This window comes from Cupressus sempervirens, chromosome 8 (genome assembly GCF_028749045.1).
Source record: "Cupressus sempervirens isolate cs-2001-9-10 chromosome 8, ASM2874904v1, whole genome shotgun sequence".
NCBI lineage: Eukaryota > Viridiplantae > Streptophyta > Pinopsida > Cupressales > Cupressaceae > Cupressus > Cupressus sempervirens.
In genome coordinates this window covers 576,000,893-576,010,763 of record NC_143125.1, presented here as the reverse complement: position 1 = coordinate 576,010,763, position 9,871 = coordinate 576,000,893, and the positions used below count along the sequence as shown (strand labels likewise).

At 33.2% G+C, this 9,871-nt stretch overlaps 1 pseudogene; it reads left to right on the top strand.

The window, feature by feature from the left end:
- Nucleotides 1–346: 346 nt before the first annotated feature.
- Nucleotides 347–2,105, top strand: LOC149543722 (C4-beta,C20-epoxidase-like; annotated as a pseudogene).
- Nucleotides 2,106–9,871: the final 7,766 nt, after the last annotated feature.

Genomic DNA, 9,871 nt, shown 5'->3' with positions numbered 1-9,871 from the left:
AAGACATAAGCATTGCATCTAAATTGTGGTAGGTAAATTGAATCAATACACATAAGTAATTTGCAACATCCTAGATCATGATGATAACTAGAATAGATGGTAATAGTCCAGAATACTTTATTAAAATTGACATTAAGAAGGAACCCATTCAATAAGGTAAGTACACTATTTATTTAAAATATTGTAAATGCATAAAGAATGGTATTCTATTATATTAATTTTAATCAAATAATAAAATTAATTAGAAGGGTGAAATGGCTTATAAAATATATTCTACAATTAATAAAGGAGATGGTCAAAAGGTAGGGCCAATGGCTCCCCTAACAATCAACCTTTGCATTACACAATGAAAGAACATCACCAAGGACAATGCCAAAAGGAGAGAGAACGTGTGGACACGAGCTTTGGGCAGTTATGGACGAAGGGCACGGCAAAGGCTAGGGCAAACGATGAGAACGTGTGGAAATTACAATGCATCATTGCGGGTAGGCCTGGACTCTCGACCCATCCGATGGATTAGTGCTTCTCAAACTCCGTTGCAACGACGAATACAAGGAAAACTGGTTACACCGTCGTCAATATCAATGAGGCTTTAACTGTTATGAGCAGCACTACTTGACAATGTTTTATGGGACTTATACGAACATTCGTACTTTGAAACCATCATTCCTCGATATAAATGTCCGCTCTATCTGGAATTCGTCCGTTTACTTGAAAAAAGGATTTTAATTATGGAGGTAGGCATCATTTTCTACGTAATGTCCAAGGTAGACCAAAATAGGACTCCTCTTGAAAACCTTATTTGATGCAAGGAAGTTGATTGTGAAGCGATAAAACACTGCCCATTATTTTCCTCTTCTGTTGCAGCAACAGACAAAATGCCTTTGCCCGTTGAATCCATTGTTTCTGAAGTGGTTCTCCCTATAGTGGACATTTCAAAATTTCCAATAATCTTACATGCCGAATAACTGAACCATATACAATATCACCCGGAGCTCGTTAAACTCAGAGAGGCCTGCGAAGAATGGGGGTTTTTCCAAATTGTCAATCATGGAATCCCAGTAGATCTTCTGCAAAAGGCTGAGAATGTTAGCCGAAGTTTATTGGCCATGCCTACGGAGGTCAAAGACAAAGCCTCCCGTGGTAAGCCATTGGACACTTACTACCGGAATCAAAATACGAATTATCAGTCCTTTAACATTCGAGACTCTACCAGTCCAGGTGCATTTGAGCAAATGTATGCAAAGCTGTGTGATGAAGAGAACCCAAATTTGTGGTATGCCATTTATATTGTTTCATTTTCCTTCTTCTAATGCTACTTCATTCGGCTATTTCTAATTGTTTGTATTCCTGCAGCGAGGCGATGGCAGAGTACGTTTCGTGTGCCTCAGATCTTGCACAAAAAGTCATCAAAGTGATTCTGGCAAGCCTGGGATTGGATGTACTGGTTTTCCACAAAAATTACTTCGAAAACTGCCTAAAAGTATTGCGTATAAACGGTTATTCATTGGAAAACATGTCTCCTGGGGATGAGGTGCTTCTCCCACATACAGATTCGACTTGTGTCACAATTCTGTACCAGGATGATGTTGGTGGGCTTTAGATTCGATCTCGGGAAGGAGAGTGGTTCAACATCAAACCTCTCCCTCATTCATTTGTCATCAATCTGGGTGACTCCCTTAAGGTACTAAGTTTTCTCATGAACGCCTTGAATTTTAATTCTATTTTGAAATTGTTATGGCATGATAAGATTTAGCATCGAGTGGTGGATATGTTTACAGGCGTGGACAAATGGGCGATACCGCAGCGCAGAGCATCGCGTTGTATGTAAGGGTGGTAGAGACCGTATGTCCATTGCATTTTTTGCTTCGTTTCCAAAGGAGACGGAAATCTGGGCGCCTGAAGAGCTTATAAACGATAACAATCCAAGGCGTTACAAGCCTTTCGTGTACTCACATTTCATGCGTGAGAAGATGAGTAATAGAGAATGTAAAGACAAATCAGCGCTCGAGCGATTCGCGGCTAGATACAGAGTTTTGCCTTCGTGCAGTGTCGCGGCTCTGAAAATGCATTCATGTCGTTGCATATTGTGTGGTGGTGTTTAGCAGCGAAGTTTAAAGTTGTTTCTATCTAAATAATGGAATTTTCCAGTGACTATGTAAGAAGGAAGCCAGATATAAATTTTTGCTACGTTTTTAATTTATATTATACACATCTCTATTTTGAAGAGGCTTGAACAATGAGATACAACAGATCCTTGTAGTGGCATTATCATTATAAGTATTATCATTGATGTTTTAAGCTGGTGGACAATTTCATGTTCGTGTTAAGTGACAATAGTCTAGCACACATTTGGATTCATGTCTTTCAATTTAAAAATATGACGACTGTGTATTCTAGTGATTATGTGCTCGTCTTGATGATGATTAAATGTTTGAAAATATGAATGTATTTTCAATTAAATTAAATTTAGAGAATGATAAATTGATAAGTACAATATAGTTTTCATATCAAGTTAAATTGTGGTATAGCTACCAAGATTTAAATCTGTAGTTTTTAATTCAAATTTAGTGACCCATGTTTCATGAGTAGTGGTTCATGTGGACTCATCTCTCATAAGAATAAATGGAACATTTAGCAGACATTGCATCTAAGTGATGCTCATAGAGGTGAAGCATTGTGACTTCTTGAGAGGTCACCCATTCTTATACTACATCAGCTCAAGCATGCTTAACTATAGAGTTTCCTCCACGGTTAAACAATTTCTACAAACCCTTCAATAAGAAAGAATGTTATTCTTATGTACTTATTTTAAAAATTGGTTTTCATAATTTAAAGTTAATTTCAGTTACCTATGGTTTATAGACTCCAAGTTCTATGTCCAATGATTGAAGGTGGTGCTCCCATCTCAAGGCAATTTGATATTCATGGTCGATATTGAAATTGACTCTATTCTCCCAATAGAAAAGAACTAGTCTTAATTTATTTTAAAAGATAAGTATAGTTTTGAAGAAAGTGATTTTATTTCTTGCATCTGTCTGCATAAACAATACCACATACTTTATTTCCTTACACTTTATAACTCAAAAAAATTTGTACACACCCAAACCATTTAGATATCTGATTTCTCCTTGAGAAGATAATTTCCTACTCAAGAGTATCAGTCATAAAGTGTGCAATACAAAACCACAATCAATTTTAATGATTGAGAGAAAGGTATACTTGCCTAGGTCTACAAGCCTGAGGTGTCGAAATTGAACTACTATATTTCAATTTCCAATGTTGATCAAGATTGTGTTGTCATTCCTAGCATTAGGTAGGAAAGAATCATAGGTACTCAACCAAAAAAATTGAGAACCAACAAGTTGGAGACTCTACTAGGTTGAGTTTCTCACATTTCAAATTGTAGAGTCACCCAAAAGTTTTAGTTTTGCAAACGAGAGAAATAATTTTTGTATTCTACAAGATGGAAGAACCTAGAAGACACAGTGAATATTTCTTGGAAAAGAGGTAGCAACTCTACTTATAATTTATGAATATACATGCTCTTTAATGATTATTTATTTATAGTTCATAAAAGGATAAGCAATAGATATCTATCCCTAAACTTTATGTCGACGAAGAAGGTCAGTACATTCTAGAAAAGAATATTTCACATACATTCCTAATAAGAACATAAAGAGAAAATAATTTTTTGATATGTTATTTGTTGGATATAAGAAGTTTTTAGAAAAGGAAAGAGAGTAATGTATTGATGATCGAGTGAATAATGTTAAGCAAGGGGAAAAAATTCATTTCATAATATGGGTTTGTTTCTTAATCATGAACAACCTAAAGCTCATCAAGTGGACAATGAAACACATAGGAAAGGAGGTGATGTCAATGATGAGATAAATAAGAAATCACAAAAACTCATAAAAGAACTGAAAATATTATTATTCCCAAGAAAAGCACTAAAATCCCTATGAAAAGTTCCAAGCAAGTTATTGGAAAGAGTGGGCCTAAAAAAGGATAAAATCACTACTCCAAAAAGGAGAGTCATCTAAATATAATCTTCCTTATAAAAATAGAAATTCTTCATTTAATAGTATATATACAAATCCTTTATATATGGAAAATGAAGAAACAACTCATGAGAGAAATAATCAAAATACTGGATCGAATCAAAATAGAAATAAGAAAGATGGGATTGAAGGTAATTGGAGAAGTACCAGTGCTAATAATCAAAATAGTATGGGGAACAATCAAAGAAGAAAAAGCTTTCAACATATAAATAAAGGGACAAGGGCCCCTATGATATTAGAAAGGTATACAAAATTAGATTTCATGAGGATTGTTTGTTATCCAAATCCTATGCCAAATGACTTGAGAAAAACCATACAAACTTTTTTTTGGAGAAGAGGATTAGTCTGCAGAAACACATGTGATATTAACCTCACAAATATTGTTCAAGAATTCAAAGAGCATAATGAAGATGTTAAAGCTTGGAGTTAAATAATGATATTAATGACAATAATGTTTATGCTCTAGTAAAAGTAGTTAAAAATGTTCAGGGCATATTAGGTAGTGGAGATGTAATAACATATGTGCCCAATGTTGTAGTCAAGGACATTTTTAGACAAACATAGACTACAAGAAGGAGATTTTGATGGATTAATTAAACAAAGGAATTAAATACCTTGATACTTAAAAAAACAAACTAGAAAGAGATCAAAGATTAGCCAAACTCATGGCCGATTCAAACTTGGAAGAAATGCATATAAATCAAGTAAAAGAAGAGTAGTTTGTAGTGAGCATTGAAAAGTACCCACGGTATATTCATATTGAATATTATTTAAGGTATATGTATTATCATGAGGATTTGAATGAAAATAAGAAAGTAATTATAAAGTTGCAAGAATCAAATATCCTCATTCAAGGAGATCTTTACTAGAAAAATAGAGATGCTATACTACACTTTTCCCTAGATATTAAACAAGAAGCTTCAATTTTGAAAGAGATGCATGAAGGGGTCTAGTTAGGAGATTTTATGCCAAGAAAAATACTAACAAGATTCAACGAGCATAGTATTATTTGTCATATAATTTAAAGGACTATTATATTTATGTTAGAAAGCATGACACATGGTAAAAAAAATTCAAGAAAATTGAAATATAATGCAGCTTTCCTCCTAAGAATATTCCAAGTATCAGAACCATTGTAGATGTGGGGAATTGATTTTATAGGACAGATTAGTAATAAGTCAAGGAATGTGTATAGTTGGATCCTAGTTACTATAGATTACTTCACTAAATTGGTAGAAATTATATGAACAAGACACTCAACTAGCAAGGTTGTTACAAATTTTTTAATGAAAAATATACAAGCTCAATTTGGAGTTCCTTTAAAAATCCTTGTTTTCAATGGCATGTCCTTCAAATCAAAGGATTTTTCAAAATTATACAACAAGTATGGTATGACGATGTCCTATTCTTATCCTTATTAGCCTGAAGAAAATTTTCTGGATGAATCTAGTAATAAGAGTATAATAAAATTTATAAAAATGATGCTAGATAGTAAAAAAGATCCTATGATTCAAAGTTGCATCTTGCATTATGGGTTGATAGGATTACAAGAATAAAGCTAACTTGACTTATGGAAAGGAAGGCAAAATAATTGAAAACAACCTATTACCAGTTTACAAGTTCATGAAGAAAGAGTATTTAGAAGGCATTGACTTTATGGATGAAAGAATTAATGCATTAGAACAATCATATGAGAATAGAAGAATAGCATCAGAACATACCATTGAAAAGTAGAAAAGGGTCAAATATCTTCATGAGAAAAAATCAATGGAAAGGACATTCAATATTGGTGATTGGGTGCTAAGGTGGGATATAAAAGATCAAGATAAAGGAAAATGTGGAAAATTTGATTCTTTGTGGCTAGGTCCTTTGATCATATTAGAGAAAGAAGAATACAACTCAATTTTTCATGCAAGATACTAATGGGAACATAGAAGAATTCCTTGTTCATGGCTAATACTTGAAACCATATTTCATTTAATATGACATATAATTACTTGTACTTTATTAGAATACAATTAATTTTTTATTATTATTCTTGTCTTTTGTTCTAGAGATAACTAGATTCTCATCATATTTTCAAGTAATATGTGTCCCAAGAAAGAGCCACTCATGGTGCTCAATTATTTCTCTTAAAATTAAGCTTTTTCACATTTCTTAAGTCCACAATAAAATAGGTCTACAAAATGACATCTTGAACATAGTCATAAGTTATTCCAATTTCAACTATTGCTAGTTTCTATAGCATATTCTCAACATCTAGCATACGAATGAATTTGCCACTTTGTTATATCCTATAGTGATCATGATTTTCAATGTCTCATGTTTGCATGTAGGAGTCTGATCTAATGCCTCATTTATCATCTGACCTAATCTCACTAATATGCAACTTCTTCTATCATTCTTTGATACCTTTTCATCTATGTCCAAAAATTATCTTCATGGGTCAAACCCTGCCGAGGAGAAAGAAGGTTGGAATTTCCCATAGGAGTTCCAATATGAAGACTAGGAAATTAAGTTTCAACTTCAATAAAATGCATTATGTTGTGAGTGAGTAAAATATGATCTTTATTGGGTTAGGTACTAAAACTAACCCATTAAAATACATGAATTTAGGATAACCCACCTGGTTCACCAGAAGAGAAGGTAGATAAGCAAAACCTAATAAAGACCTCCTAGTTTAAGGAAAGCTAGACCTAGACTCATCATAAGATAATAAGAAGAATACCACTTTTAACATGACATTTAAGGTTCACTTTCTTTAACATGTGGAGAAGAAAAGTGGGGGCAACATGTAGCAACCAAGACTACATGGTTATATGATTCCATGATTTCACAACAGTTAAAGTCACATCCTCCCAATTTCATGATTTTTCTCTTGATGAATTCATGTCAGCACAATTTTGTGATTTTTTGAGTAGTGAAGTAGTGTTACCTTGGTTTCATGACTTTGTAGAAAGGAGACAATTTCCAAGCTATAATTACAAAAATCAATGACAAAGGCAAAGTGCATATAATTTAATAATAGGGGAAGCATGCAAATGGATAAATGCATTTTTTGGGCTTGAATTGTGATAGAATCATATGTGAAAATATTTGTATAGATGGCATGTATGAAATACTAAATAAAGAATGGTCAAAATTGATGCATTAAATTCTCCAATTTTTAAAAGGAAACCATGAGGTTTCATTTCATGAACATTCTTGAAGATCCAATTTTTTTTTCTTATTCATGGATTATAGAGATCCACAACCATGGGATTACTAGTACAAGCATATAATGTAGCTGAAGTTCTAAGGTTGGTTATGTAACCAAAATTGACTCCAGCACATGAGGACTAGTTGGACATTATTAACAATATGTATACTGCTACATGGAAACTGTGGGCTAGTTAAAAAAGTTGTGCTAGTGACTATCAAAAGTTAAAGCTTGATGAAGAAAAGGCTAAAGGATGAGAGATTCTAGCAATGTTTTATGATCCTCAAGGGTATCAACATTTTGACAAAATTCTGGATATGATCCAAGAATTACAATTCTCAAGGATTTTTTTTGATGTTTTTGTTATTATAAATTTTTGTGAATGGTTGTAATTAATGATTAGTTTTTATCTTAAAAGGCCTCAAGATTCTTGCAACCTTTTATTTTCTATAAAAATGGGTATTGGGACCTTAGGATATATAGCAATAGATAGAAATAAGATACAGATCCAATAAAGTGAACAAAATATAGGTATGTAGTATAGGACAGATATTACAACCAATCACAACTTGATTGTACTATTCTTTTTTTTATTAATAAAGATACATTATTTCTATTCCAAAGTGTAGGAATTAATCATCAATATTGGTATCTATGAATTTTCCTCTCTAATTTACAATTTTGTCAATAGATTGAAATTGATGCAAACCTTTGAATAGGAAAAACTTATATGCTTATGTATGTTATGTTTAACTGGTCTTCATCATTTCAAATTAAATTCAATTAACTAGGGTTTCTAGACTCCAAGCTCTTCGTCCAGGGATTAGTGGTAGCATGCCATCTCCAAGTTCATCCATAATATAAAGAAAACGACTCTAAACCCCTCTAATTATTGTCTCATCCCATCCTCTCTTGAGTGGAAGGTTGTTTGGCAATGGGGACAATTAGAAAATCTAAATAATTCAAAAAATCCTATTAGTAACTTATCTCCAACAATAAAAAATATGTTTCCTTGACCCTAATTGGGTCAAGCTAAATTTCAAAAGGTTTGAAATGGGTAACCTAGGCCAAGCAGGTGGGCGTTGCTTATGTGGTTTAAATTCTTGTCCTTTATCATGGAGTTTTTGTAATGTGGAGGATGATTTTTTAAGAAGTTAATATTGAAGGATATAACTTAAGTATAATTAATCTTTTAAGGGATGTGGCTAAGGTTAGATGGAATGAGAAAGATGTAATAGAAATGAATAGAAATCATTTAATTAATATGGAGGTGGTTTATTTTTACCACACCTACCAAGAAGGCAATATTGCCACATATAGGTTTGCTAGCATGGAAAGTTATATAGAGGGGATCACAGTTTTGGATGGTCCTTGATCTCACTTGCAAGAAGGATGTGATGCATTATCTCCCATGATTGATCTAAAATTGTAGACTAAGGAATATACAATTATTTACATTATTTGGGTCTAGTTCACATAGCTTATTGATGATATATCTTTCCTTTTGGGTTTTTGAATCATTTAATTTGTCTGTGAAGCTAAAAATTTGGTGTTTGATTTTATTGGGTTTGTTATTTTTTAAAGTTGTTTGCAAAATTAAGAGTCACAATAGTAGGAGAAGAATGAATGGGGATTTCAATCAAAATTAACCTACTAAGTCGAGCAAGTATGAAAATAATAATGCATGGTGGGATTGTGAAGTTTATCCAGGGCATGAAGGGACACAACCCTAAGCTTTCCTAGAAAATTGTGGAGTCTTGGGATAAGGAAAAAGTTATGGTGGGTTGTGTTTCCTTTGTGATTGTGTTAGAGTTCATTTTTATGAATACTGAGTTGAACATGGAAGGAGTGAACATTTAGAGGAAATCCAAAATATCCTTGAAAGAGGCTCTAGAGCCCTTTCTTGACCATGGTCAAAAATTGCTAAGATTGATCATTTTTTCAATAGAGAGACAATGAACGGGTGTGTTAGGGCTTGGTGAAGGTTCTCATGCAATTCACTACCTATGAAGGAAGGTATAAAAAGTCTTATTCCCATTATTTTTCCCATTTAAAAAATAATTGAAAGGAATATTGCTTTTTGTTTCCTATTTTGGATTACTCTTCTCTTTTACCATGTGTGGAAAAATATAAAGTGAAAGGCTCCATAATCAAACACCAAGGTCATTTTTTGACTCTATAAATTCTACTAGAATTTGACCCTTTGGTCCTCCCCTCACCTTGTGACTATTATGAATAAGAAGGTTTTATAGCCAGTTCTCCTTCTTTGAGTCAAGCTTTCACCTTAATAATTCCTTAACAATTCCTAAGACCTCCTTTGGTTTAGTTGTTAGGACTGTGTCCCACCAATAAAGCCAAAAATAAGAAAGATTACCTCCCTAATACCCAAGATGAACTATGGTTATTTTGAATAATTTTGAGAAGGGTTCTACCTTAGTTTAGTATTTGAACCTCCTATCCCTAGGATCCACCATGTACCTTCTCTCTCTCACTATGGATTTAAGCAGCTTGGAATACCCTAAACTATCTAGGTAACCCTCACCTAACCCAAACCTGAAAAAAAATTAGTATCAATGATTTTGATTGTAATAACCTACATTTTGTAGAG